The following is a 14,157-nucleotide window of genomic DNA, read 5'->3' on the forward strand; positions in this document are numbered from 1 at the left end:
TTTCTTTCCCTTCTCACCAAGTAATTAAATAGTAGCTGAGCCTAGTTATTTCCCTGCTCTGAAAAGATTTTATTGAATTGCATGAGGTGTCCAAAGGGGAATAATTGGAGGGCTTGTAGGTACTGATGTGAGAAGATATTTCTATGGAAACCACATCCTGCATTATGGAGGAGAGATACCACAACACACGTTGGTATCAGAATGACAGTTGTAACCTTCCTTTCAGAGCGAACAATTGATCTTGAATTGCTTTCATTTGAGCTTTTCTAGCAGAAAAATCTGCCTTAAACCCTGTGGTGGACAGGATGGCACACAAAGGCCATTCATGCAGAAGAAGTTTGGTGCAGAGAAGAGTGAACAAGCTATGGGCATTAAACTGCTTTTCAGTTCAGGCACTGTGATAATTCTGTGTGCAAGCTCAGGGTGTAGAACTTCATGTAGATTCCATGTTACATGTGTTATTTCCTGTAGGCTCTTTCCTTATGTTTTGCATTCAATTAACTTGGAAATATCACATACTTCAGTAGATTATCATGCTGTGGCTTGGTAAAGAAATTTTGCTCTTTTACCACAGGCTGGTTCTGTGTTAGAATATTTAATTTAATTTTTTTTTTTTTTTTTTTGGTGGGAAATTTCAGAAGTCTGAATGTTGTGTTAATGAATTACAGGTGAAACTCAGAAGGATCAGATCTTTAGTCCAGCGGCAGAGAAGGCTTTGCAAAGAGGTGAACAGCAGGAGGGTCCTGATAATCCTGAACAGATCCAGCAGCCTGTAATTCTTAAGTGGCTGCCTTGGAACAAGGAGAGGTAGTTGTTTCTTTCCAGAGACTAATCCAGCATTTCCAGGGAGACAGTTCTGTGGGCAGGCATTGTAGGTACACTGTGGAGATGTATATTTCTTTCCTTGTACAGCACAATTGCTCACACATAGCCCCATCACCCTGTTTTTGTTTAAGGTTATGATTTAATGTAGCATTTATTCATGTATCCAAGTAACTCCTTCCCTGTTGAGCTGCTCTGTAAACCATATGCCTGAGACACAGTAAAATCAGACCTTCCTAAGCATCTCTTAAAAAAAAAAAAAAAAAAAAAAGCTATAATTGGAACTTACAAGTTTTTGCCAAGAGAATTAAAACACTGGATCGTGTGCCAGCCCTAATCACGTTGCTATGGTTCTCTTGTCGCAAAGAAAGTGCATTTAGGACTATAAAGTCAGTTGATCTTAAGGTTGTTGAAAAGTCACCAAGAGTGTGCTGTGAAGACTGCTTAGAAACTCCATGTCCTCCTGTGGAACAGCCTTTATATTCTTATTAAAGGTATGGTTAAATACTTAAAAAAACCCAAATTTGTGAAGAGTTGCAATACCAGTTGCTTTGAAATATGATAGAAAATTATTATATCTCTGCTCATGAAAGCTGATCTGGACTTGCAGTGGCCTAGCAAACTGAAGTTATGTCCAGTTTGCACACTGTATTATAATGGCAGAGTAAGGAAAATGGGTTGTTCCAGCAAGTGAGGAACATTTGCAGAATTTTAGTCTGAATTTAAATCTTTCAATAAAATTTTATCTAAGAAGGCCCCAGAAAATTCTAAATTAATTTATATGAGGATAAAGGAGAAATATCAGGTACTGTCTGGAACGGACAGATGACTAACTAGATTAAATTAATTCTTAATCTGGAGACACCTTTATTTACAGGATAAAACCATTAAGTTTTCAAAATCCCCAAAATGGATTTCTGTTTTACCTATTGGCCAGTGATCCATAGCTACATTAAAAACCACTACTGGCTCTTCTCACAGAAAAATTGATTCTTTCCTCTGTGTATGAATCTCCTTCCTTGGTTTTGTTTAGGTTTTTGTTTTCTAAGTGTCTCTTTGTGTTCTAAGTATCAAAAAATCTCATGATGACAACTGGAGGAAGTAAAGGTGCATTTGCTGAGGTTGTGCTGGCAGGTGCTTGGATCTCTCTAATCAAAGAGATCATCCTTCTCATCAAAACTTGTGACAATTAGAGCCAGGAATTCTGAGGTCCTACTTAACTGTACTAAACTCCAGGGCTAAAGGTTCCAGGAGGGCAGAGGCTTGTTCCATGTTATTTCAGAAATGCTGGTTTAAAGAACAATTAGTCTGCATATTGATTTTGTTTCCCTTTTTTTTTTTATTGTTTTGTTATATTAGTGCTTTAAGGTACCTGATTAATGTAGAAGCTTGGACCTGCAACTCAATTCTCAGCAGTCTGAAGCACTGCTTAATAAGAGCAGAATAATCCTAAGAGGGTCTGAAGCAGAAAAAAATCGAATATTTTCACTGTCTTAATAGAACAGAGTAGGAAAAACCACACCCAACAGCACAAACACTTTTTTTTTTTCTCAGTGGAAGATCTTTTATTTAAAACAAATCTGCATTTACTTAGGGATAGGATGGTTTCAGGGTGCTGAAAAAATTGGCAAAGGCTTGAAAGAGCATTCCAGTTTTTGATGGGAACTTTTCAGAAGCTCAGATTTAATCTTTTTTCTGAATCTACACTTTGGTCGTGATGAGACAGTGATGGTTCTGCTCAGGAGATGATGAGGTGAGTGTGTCTGAGAGAGGGGTGGCAGATCTGCTGAGAGGGGGCTTGTATCAGTGCTTCTTGCAAGCAGAGACACTCAAGTCTGGCCTGCAAATAAGATGTTAAACATCAAAATTAGTGTTAGCAGTCATCTGGTGGGTGTGTGCCAGCTGAAAAAAGGATTTGATTTGCTCTCAAGACAAGTAAACATATGGATTTTAAGGCTAGAAATTTCATTACGTTAATCTGTCATGTTTCACATAATGTAAGCCAGACAATTTTGTGCATGATTGCTGTGTCAAAAAATCATTGGTTTTGGTTGAAACAACCCATTTTTTAGAGGGATTGTTTTGATTTGGCAGTTTTGACTTTCAGATGTTGGGCAGTGGGAAATCTGCCATGTTTGTTGGCAAGTTGTTCTAAAGTTTTGTCTTTACAAGTGCATCCAGTTTCTTTAGTCTGAATTAATTTTGTTTCAGCCTCCTGTGATGGATTTTGGTTTTCTGTTTGACACAGAGCTGTGGCTCTGGTACTGTCAAGATGCTTTCAAATATGGGGATGGAGACCTTGTGGTCTGTCACGACATCAGTGAACGGCACTGGGTTTTGGTTCTGCCTCTGTGGGGCAGCTTTTCCTGACCTTGCTGCATTCTTCTTGTCCTTTCAGATAGATTTTCCATTTTTCAAATTCCTTTTAGCAGCCGAAACATCATCAGAGCCCCCATCCTGGCCCCGGTCACGCTGAGCGATGCGGGGCTGCCGTGACCTGTGCTTGTAAATCATCACGGAATTCTCTTGTGCTTTCAGATGACCATGCCTGTAAAACTTAACCAATCTGTTTTGAGGTCTGGTTTGTGATCTCTGCGCTGTAAATGAAGCCTTTGCAGCTTCACCTGTCTCAGTACCACGAGATGGCACCATTACACAGCGCAACGCTGCGTCATCTCTGGGGGCTGCAGACTGTGCCCGGGGTTTAAATGCATCCCGGGTTGGCTTGGCTTCCTCGGCAAGGAGGATGGGGATGTGGTAGAGCTTGTCTTGGGTTTGTTGTTCAGGCTCATTTGTCTGTGGAGGTTGTCTCCAGTGGGCTCCAGGATGATTTTTTCAAGTATTTGTGAAGTCAAGGTGAGGTCGGAGTAGCACAAAATTCAAATTGCATCCAAGTTTTGCCCCTTTGTACTCTTTTCTCATCAGGAACCCTGGGTGTGACTTTCTATGTTGTATCTCATTGTTTCCCAGCAGATGATTCTGGCTCTGTTGTGCAAAATTTTTAGATGTTTGGGAATAGAAATTAACACTAAATAACCACTTTTGACTTGTATGACTTGATTCTGAGAAGTGAGCCATCCAAAAGTCTGCCAAATAGGTAGGTGCCAAAGTAAAGAGAATCAGGGATGTTCAGACTCATATTTTTGTGTCCTTTCCTATGGATGAAGAAGGGAGTGAACAGTGGAAACTTCACCTGCCTGGATACTTCTTAACATTTGCATATTAAGGAGGTTGCAGAAGAAGGGGAAAGTAAAGTGTCCAAATTGAATTTCTGCTTTGTCAGTTTTATTGCTCAACTGCATAAACAAAGAATGCATCCAGCTGTAGTTCATTGTTTGTTACTGTCTTAGACCTTTATGTATTTCTTGTTGCAGATGAGCATGCAATGAAATTTAAGTACATGGGAAACAAAATTAGGAGTTTGTAATTAGCCTGCTTTGCTATTTGTTTCCTCTTGCAGTCCAGCTTGATAGTGAAGTCCCAGTTTAATCTCCTTTATTTGCATTAGGCTTTATTGACTTTTTCTATTTTGAAGGTCGTTGGGTTTGGGTTTTTTTTTGGCAGTGTTTTTTTAAGAAGTCTTTTTGGTTTTAATTTAAACTGAAGGCTCCATTTTTGGAAGATCAATAAACTCCATCTGGAAGAATTCTTTTCTCCCAGCCACCTGACACTTAGATGAAGTTGAACTTTTTCTTTTCTCTCTTTCTTTTTTCTTTTTTTTTTTGCATTCTCAGGGAGGAGATCAGAGGCTGTATTCACCATGATGAGAGCATTTGGGGATGATAGCATTCAAGCATTCATTCACCAACATTGGATTTGTAAATTAATAGCTCAGCCTCTCTGGACTGTGGTATGTTAAAGGTCAGTGACCATGAGAGGAGAAACACTTCAGAGCTCTCTGTGCCCTCTGGTCAGCACAGTGGCCTTGGCTTAATGGCTTTAATTTCATGCTGCTTCTAAAAGATACAGATGTTCAGCATACCTTCAATCCTCCTACCTGGAACCAGTAATCCTGTCCCAGCTTTCTGCAAGGAGCAGGGAGGGAGAACACAAAAACCCTTCCTAAAAGGATTACTTGAACTGACTAATTTTCTGAGTTTCTTCTTGCTTGGCATGTCCCCTCTCATCCAAGCCTCTGATAAGTATCTTAACCAAAGATGCCTTTCGGTAAATGCTGTCTTCAAGCCTCATGATATAAAAGAGCCTTCCGATTCCCCCACCCTCTCCAGATCTTGGGGCTGGTTCAATCTTTTTTAAAGCTATTTCTCTTGTGCTGCATGCAGAGCCCATCTGCTGTAATACAGACTGAAATGCTGCTTTTATCCTTGTTTGCGTAGAAGGTTGATGGGTAAATCAGTTGGAGTGAAAGACGCATTGTCCCTCTTTGCTCTATGTCACAAGCACAAATATCTTCCTTTTAAAGTGCCTCTTGGTAGAAGCCAAAGCCTTTGGCACAAGCCACCTCTGCTAGTTTGACCCCTTTTGTGCATCTGGGATGGAGGAGCAGCTCTGAGAAGCACAGAACAAAACCAGCAAAATAGCAAGAGAAAAGGTCAAGAAGGGGTCTTGCTCCCTGTAGACATCAGAAGTTTCTGCAAGATGATATTTAGCATGTCCTGCCTGAACAGTTAAGGCATCAAAGACACGAGCACTTCGATAGGTAATATCCTCATGAGTTGTCAAATAGATTGCAAAGCACGTTGCTCTGCCATGCTGGGCATGGGAGGGAGGGACCTTATGTCTTTCTAGTCATTGAGGTAACTGAGACTGAGAGCTTCAGAGAGCCTTTGCTTCCACAGATGGATATTCCATGCTGTGCTCTGTCCTTGCCTGGCTTTTGACTTACAGGCCTAAGCTCACGGAGTGGTGCTGTGGGCCTACAGAGGAAGGGGAAGGCAGGTTTCTACCAAAGACAGAGCTGACATCAGTTCCCAGCAATAGAAGTGCTTGATTTTTACCTCTGTATTTTTGCCTGGTTGCAGCCTTGCAGTGACTTACTCTCAGACCAGTCAGTCTTTTTGATGCAGTGTAATTACAGCAGCAGAGATGATTCTAACAATGGGATCTGAAGGGGAGGTAAAACATACGTGGATAGTTCACCTCTCAACATAGCAGGGTCAGGACAACCAATATTGCCTGTCCTAGTCAAGGGAAAAGGTCATTGGTATTAGAAATCTAGGAGGCAGACAGCATCCTATTGCTCAGGACCTGGACATGCAGGGAAATAGAATCCTGGCAGCTTTGATACTGGATTATTCCCCGTATTTATGGCAGTGGATTGGTGTAACTCTGATCAGAAAGAATCCTCTCTGCCAAATCCCAGGGTTGAACCCCTGCCCAGGACAATGAGCTCATGTGGTGGTGGCATGGACTGAGCTGTGTTTTTCAGTGTTGTTACAGATTTTTCACAGCCCCCTGGTTTTGTCTGCAGTGTTTGCTGCTCAGGCACAGTTCTGCTCTCCCCTCTTGTATCCTACTCAGGAGTTACACAGATCCTTAGAGCAGGCTGCTCTCCCTCACAGAACCCTGCCAGCGTCTGCAATCGATTCAAAACGACTTACCTGGGATTCACTTGTCCTAAAAAATAAGCATGGACTGACAGCTTTTATATATAAAGCCTGAAAAAAGGAAAGAAAACAAGGCAGCACAGAGGAGAGCCCAGCTGATACAGGGACACACGATATAGTGCCAGCTTGGCTGAAGTCTTTCCCTGAATGCTGGAACTCATCCAGGCTGAAAGTCACAGTGTTGCAGCTTTCTGATGCTGACCTTGCTTGTTCAGCAGCCATATCAGGGCACATCAGCCCTGGCTGCTTGATCACAGCCTCTGGGGAGTTTGAGCCCCACCATGTCCTGGCAGTGGATATTCCGGGGAGCCAGCATCCCACACCGGGCACCGCTGCCGAGGGAGCAGTTTGAACCCAGCAATGCCCAGGGATGCTACAGTGAGTGGCCATCTAATAGCACCACTTGTTGAGAAATACCAGTTGAATCTGTGGCTTCTGATGCTGAGGAGTGAACTGATTGGGAAGGAAAATTAGCCAGGGTGTATTTTAATTGTATTTATTAAATTCCTTTAAAAGCTTCCAAGCCATTTGCAAAGGCACGGGTGAGAGCTTTAGTGAGATGGTAGGTTAAGGAAGACAATGAGATTGTTGGCTTGGAGAAAAGGGGGTGAGGAATTACAGTGCCTTTGTGTAAGTAAGTCTCTTTCTGCATCAAACTGTAGTTTTTGACCTTCCTAATTAATGTTGTTGTTTTTCTTCTTACTGCAGAGCAAGCGGTGCCAGGCTGACCTGTTGGTTCACAAGATGAAAGGGGTTAACTCATCAGAATGGAGATCCCCTCTATTGGCTTATCCAAATCTTTACTAAAAGTGTGATATCCATGAGCACAAATAGAAAAATGCATCCAAGAATTATGTATGTGGGAGTTTAAAGGAGGGAGTGAAAAAAGGAAAAAAGTCCGTGTTGCTTTGAGGTTATTTTAAAAACTGAAACTGAATAGGTCAATACCCCTTAAGCTTTTTGGTCTTTAATTCTCTTAATGGTATGGCAGAAATCGTTAATTGTATTATTAAAAAAGCTTTGAAGACTGTATTAATGTAATGTGACCTCGGATCAGTCAAGATCACATTTTCATTATGATTAAAAGATTCCTTGTCCTGAAACATTGATCTCATCTCCAGCTGGCTGTGTCAGCCAGAGAGGGGCTGGCTGCACGGCAGGGCAGTAGATGGCAATATTGCATTTCATTCTGCAGCTGCTCTGCGAGAAATGCTCACCTCAGAAAGGGGCCATGAACTTTTCCCCTCAGCTTCCAAGAGCACGTTTGCACTTACAGACTGCATTAAGTATTCCAGAAGGGAAATAATTCAAAATTCCATTTTGAACCCAAATTTCTTCAGTGACTGGAGTCAAGTGCCTGAGCTACACACTGCAGGACCCAACAAGTCCTGATCTTGCTTGTCAGCTCTGAGAATGGGCATTTGCATGTTAGAGATCATCAGCACTGTCTGTCCTGTGGCAGGGATTCAATGAGGCAGTATCTGACCCCTGGAACATCTCCCTCTTGCTACTGCCATTTGTCTACATTTTGGGTAAATTTTCAACCTTTATTTTCTTTTTTTTATTTTCTTTTTTTGTGATTCATCCTCCTTTTTCGTGAATTTCACACCTTTTCAGTAAATTTTTCACCTTTGCATGAAGGGAATGAAAGCTGAATCAACTCATTTAGTTTCTATCGTAATTGGGGAAGGTCAGAGCGGATCGTAGCTCACATGTTGTTTTCCTTTCAGCTGTAATATTTGGCCAGACCTTATAGCAGGTCCTGGAGAGGAAGAGAAGAGCCAGGACTGGGGAAGGTGTGTGTTACAGGGTCTTACACTGGCTGTGCTGTGCCCTAATGTGCTGTGCTGCCGGGTAGGAGAACAAGGATTTCAGAATGCAGGTGACATCTGGGGTCAGGGATTTATGAAAATGAAATTAGCTGTGGCAGCTCCAAGGTACAGTGTGTGTAAAGTGCTACTCCTTCCCTGTCCTGTGGGCATATGCCATGTGTCTCCACAGTCCTGGAAGGTACCAAAGTAAAACCCTGGGGTTTTTTTTTGTTTTTTTTTGGTTTTTTTCCTTAAAACTCCTCGCCATGCAGGGTGTTGCAGGATGCTGGTGCTCACACCGAGTGATGGGAAGCAGAGGGGGGTGTGCTGGCTGGTGCTAAAGCCTCAGTGCTGCTGACTTTTCTATAAATAACTGCTGTCTGCTGTAATTGGTCCTATCACAGCCCATGGTGATCTTCCATATTATTGCTGGCTGCTGGAAAACTCCTGGAGGCGTAAAATAGATACCAGGAAGTTCCTGCACCCAGCACTGCTTTTCCCCATGCAGCACAACAGGCTAGAACAGAAACAGTGTTTATCAGAAGCTGATGAAGTATTTTTTACAGCAGGAAGGATGAAGGAAAAAAAAGAGATTGCGCCTCTAAAATGATAGCAGCAGGCCGTCTCTCCTGCAGGATATTGCTGGGTCTGTTGGAAAGAGAAAATCTTCGTAGGGTTTCTAGTGTGGAACTGAATGGGTATTATTATTTGTCTGCAACTTAGGGGTATTTTTCAGCTCTCCATAAAATAACAGTGTCTTGTAAGAGATTGAAAACTAGAGAAAAATGTCAGTAGTTGACTTGTGTAGCGTGTGTCTGTGTTTAAAGTGTGTATTGTGTCCTATCCTGAAGGATTCGGAAACCTTCACAGACCAGGAATGCTCTGTGCCACCCTCCCTTAAATTCAGCCGGCAGTATTTGATGTGAAGCACAACACTGAGGTGAAGCTGCCCAGCATCAGGAGTTGATATTTTTATTAAGAGAGGGCAGGAAATGGTTTGAGTGGAGAGGGTTCAATTGCCAAGCTCAGCAGTGACCAGTTGAAATAGCAACTTGCTTTAAAGCCATCAGGTGAGTGTGGGTTCCCCATTCTCACTTAATTTCCACCTCTGTCTTAATCTGCATTTGTCCCTCAACAACAGTGTGGTACCCTGCATGGATTATAAAATTCATGCTCCACTGACCTAATAAAACCTTTGCTCATGTCAACAAAGAGTTTATTAGAACTGAAATCTTTCCAGAGTTGCACAGAAGCTGGCATGGAGACAGGACTGTGGAGAAACTTGTCACCAGCCTCTCAATTGACTTTTGCTGACTGATACTTCAAGACTAGATGCTATTGTAGAGCATTTAATGTAAGAAAGGATTGTTGTGAGGTCTTAACTTTTGTCCTGGATATTTGCTATTGGTGGGAACTCCTTGGTTCCAGTAGTTTGGTTCTTTGTGATGCGGAAGAAGCATTGAAAGTTCACATAGCTTTGGGTCAGAAATGTATTTTCCTTGAAGATATGCCAAGAAGGTGTCAGTGTGACAGAAACAGGGCAAAAATTCTACAAGGAAGAGAGCAGCAGGATGCCTTCTGTGGCCTCAGACAGCTCCACCAAGTGACTCCTGGGGCCTGGCTTGAAAGCAAGCTGTGTTGCTGCTGTAAGAAGGCACTGCTGATGGAAAAGCCTCAGCTATTCCATTTGGATACTGAAGTCTCCAAAGCAGTGGGGAATCACTCTTGTGCAGCAGAGTGCTCCAGTAACACCAGGCTAGGCCAGGACTTCCACCTGCTGCTCTTCAGCCTCACTGTCAGCCCTGCTGTGTGACAGTATCAGTTTTTGTGGGTGAAAATACATACCCAGAGCCTGATTCAGACCACTTGATCATGCTTAACTTTCCTTGCTTTCCCTTCTTCCAGCCATGATCCCCTAACTCCCTCAGTTGTTCATTGTGCTCATGCCTGCCTTTATCTCAGGTGTCTTCATGAGCAGTCTGCATGTGGCCCGTGTGTATGGATTGGTCTTAAAATACTGCATTATCAATTTAATGGCTAAAAAGCCAAACAAAAATAGAAAAATCATGGAGGCAGTTGGCAATTGATAGAATACTCTGGAGAAATTTGAGGAAAATCTTTAGTGATACCTGAAAATTCAGATGGAGAATTTCAGCTGGTTGCCTTCATTTGAATAATACATGGATAGGAATTCAACACTGAGACTCCTCAAACTAAAAGTGAGCAACGCTTAGTGGAGACAACACGCATTCAGAAACTGCAAAGCGAACTGTAAGAAGAAGGAAAGCTCTGGGAGTGTAAAATCCCAGCTAAAAACGACGCTGCAGTCAAGGAAATGAGCACATCTGGCTCCTTGAGTCCCAGCAGTGCTCCTGAGTGACCATTTTGTGCTGGGAGAAGACACAGCGAAACGAAGAGTTACGCCTGGAGAAGACCCTGGTCTGCAAACTGCGGTACAAAAGCTTTTCTCACCACCTGCTTTTGAGGACTGTGCACCAGGAAAGAGCCCCTCCAGCCCAGTTTTCTGAAGGCAAGCTGGTGCTTTCCACACTGCTCTGTGCACCCCTGGCACCTTGCAGAAAGATGAAGGTAAGCTGGTGAGACACCTTCTGCCTCTTTCTCTTATTCTAGCAGTTATTTCTCCTTCAGATGACCAGTTCTCACCACAAGGAAGTAAATTCATGAGGGAAGGGGAGGTTCAGCTCTTAAGATTGTTAAGATTGTTGGTGTGGAGTTAGATTTTTGTTTCACTTACAGGATTTTTGGTTGTTTTTTTTTTGCTCCAAGTATTCAGGTTCCAGAGAAAAATATGAACAAACCCCTCTGACACCAGTTTTCACCATGAAAGTAATTTGAGTGGAAACAGCTTTGCCAGCAAATAAATAAATAAATATTATATGAAAAGCTTTGGATGGAGCTGCCATGTTCATCCTTGTTTCTAAAGCCCCCACAGGCCATGTCACATATGTGGGTCATGGGGTCTATTGATTATGTGTCAGACCCTTAGGTGTCAGTAATCAATAACACTAACCTGCAGAAAATGCAGCAGAGGTTTGCTAAACCAACTCCTCACATTGTTCTTTTTCTTGTATGTAAGTTTTCTGTGCCTCACTAACAATAACAGAATTCATAGCAGCAAAGGCAGGGCAGACAAAAACCTCATTTGGCTGCCAACTCATTTGCTGTCCGTTTTCATCTGGTTCTGCATGGTTCTTGGTGAGAAGGCAGGATGAGGAGGGGCAAGACAGGAAAGGGTATTTCCAATTGAATGGCTTCTGAGAAGTAGAAATGAAAGTGATTGAGTCGGGAGGACCTAAACATTTTGACCCCGACAGCTTATTAATATTTAACAAGGTGCCAGATTTTTCTTTGACACTGGAAATTGTTGCGACTGTCTGTCTCCGGCAGACTGAGTCTGCTTTCTCAGTCCACCATATCTAATGTACCTGCTTCCAGCCATGAATAGTCCTTATTCACAAATGCTTGCCTTTATTTGCTATTTCTGAGAATAAAGAAGGGAGCTTGGCAGATTAAGTTGTGAATTTTTTTTTTCATTCAAACTTCATATCTCTGTATGTTCTCAGTGGGTCACTGAGCAGGCTGTGGTTTTCTTGTGTTGATTGTGGTTTTTAGAATCATTCCTCAAATAACTTTTAACAAAACATTTATTTGCCTTTTTCGTTTGCAGATTGCTTGTGAGCTGTTCACTGTGACAGTTACATCTTTTAAATGCAAGCAGCTCTGATGAGATAAATACAACAATTTGGAATTCAGATTCTTACTTTTATTTGTATTAATGCAATTTTTCAGGATGGTTTATGAAATGGGGATCCTGTTGGGGGTGGGAGAAAAGTCTATGCCATAAAGATAATGCAGCATCGAACGAGCAATACTCAATAGAGCAGATGAAGAGTAGAAGGAAAAAATATGTTTATGTATTATTTAGGTGGTCTGCATCCCCACTCTTTTGGTGCCTGTCTCTGTCTCTCTGCATTGTCTAGGTGGATTAGCTGCCTAATGTGGATGTGCAGACCTAAATGATTTTGCCAAGGTCACACAGAATGTCCATAACAGAGATGGATATTAAATTGGTCTTTTTTTTTTTTCCCTTAAAAAAAAAAAAAAGAAAAAAAGAAGAAAAAAATACTTTAAAACATCCATAATCACTTATTGTTCTCCACTCTCAATTAAATTTTTTAAAAAACCCCTTTGCCTAAGAGTTAGCTTAGTGTCAAATTGAGAGAGAGGACCCCTGGACCAGAGAATTGCTTGTTTTGGCTTTAGGAATTTCCAGTCAAGACTAGGACTTGCCAATGTTATTTTTGTGAATCCCCACAACGTGGGTGTAAATTTTGAGATCTCAATAAGTATTTGGGGTTTTCTTTTGGAGATGCTTCTCTGTCTACTTTGGTAATGTTTTCATTGCACCCCAAGATTGATGTCAAGGAACTTCTGTCTTTTTGGCTTGTTTGAAGAGTAGTCCAGAATATATTTTAAAATTTTATTTTATTTTTTATTGCTCCAGCTGCTCTGTTAAGTCTGATTCTGATAATTCATCTGTTCCCCTTAATAGAACTAGGCAAACATTTGGTGATTTGAGTTTACAATGTGTATTTATGCCTTGCCATTGGGGAATCAGCTTCCATTTTTGCATTTAGAAAGTTTTAAAATGAAACCTGAAAATATTTTCCCTCTCTTTACAATGTTTAAATTGCAAAGCACCCTGTTGCTGCCTTGAGCTTTCTGCATTGGGCATAATCAGTCATTTCCATGATAATCCACTTAAAACTGTTCTCAATTACCCACTTGGGCTGTGAGTTGCCAAGTATTTGCCTACTTGCAGAGGATAAAACCCATTTGGAATAAAATGGGTAAAAAGTAAATGCCAGGATGGGGTAAACCTGGAGGGAAAGACTACCAGGAGAGGGGCAACGCTTGGGGTTGAGAACAGAGGCACTGGAGGAGAGAGAAGAAACACGCTAAATGCTGAAAAGGCAGAGAATCATGACAGGGAAAAAAAAAATTAAGAAGAGGGAATATGAAAACAATGTGACTTGGTGGACGAGGTCTGGTCTAGCAGATGGAGGAAGAGATTTATGCCCAGCTTTGCATGTGAACTTCTGGCTGACCGTGGACCATCTGTATCACCTCCTTGTCCTCAGCTTCACCCTCTGGAAAACGGGTCCTGTGGCACTGACCCTCCTCTGAGGTGCGTGGATGGGAAGGGCTGGACAAGAGCTGCAGCAGCACTGGGTATCCTGATTTATTGCTTTTCCTTTGCTAAGCCAGCATTTAGCCAATGGCACTCTGCTCTTTCACGTGCAGGAGAGCTAGAAGCCTAAAGAAAGAAAACCACACTGCTTCTCTGCTCTGTTTCGGGAAAGGAGGGAGGCTTTTAATTATTTAAGCATCTCCTTTTCATGTTGCTTCTGGTTTTTGAATCGTTATCATTATAGTTGTTAAGGTTATAGGCTCTACATAAATCATTTAAATAATAAATAAGTCATATCATTAAGTAATACACTGGTATTATTTATGGCTGTAGGGAGAGGGTAAAAATATTGTGGATAAGATTGTGTTTAAAATGAGAAGGAGCCTTTGTGAGGCTCATTTCAAACACTGCCTTTTGAAATTATGACATTAGCTTTTGGAAATTGTCCTGGGAGGTGGATTTCCATGTTCCATCCCTGGAAGTGTTCAGGGCTGGGTTGGATGGGGCCCTGAGCAACCTGGTGGAGTGAGTGAGTGAGTGAGTGAGTGGCATCCCTGCCCATGGCAGAGGGCTGGAACTAGGTTATCTTTAAGGTCCCTTCCAACCCAAACCATTCTGTGATTCCATGATTTAATCTGAAAGAATTATGACCAAATTGTCTGGCTCAGATCCTCTTTCCTGCAGTAAAACCCAAACCAGTCATTTGAAACTGGAATATATATATATATATATATATATACAGTAT

The sequence above is a fragment of the Poecile atricapillus genome, chromosome 11, assembly GCF_030490865.1.
Source record: "Poecile atricapillus isolate bPoeAtr1 chromosome 11, bPoeAtr1.hap1, whole genome shotgun sequence".
Lineage (NCBI taxonomy): Eukaryota > Metazoa > Chordata > Aves > Passeriformes > Paridae > Poecile > Poecile atricapillus.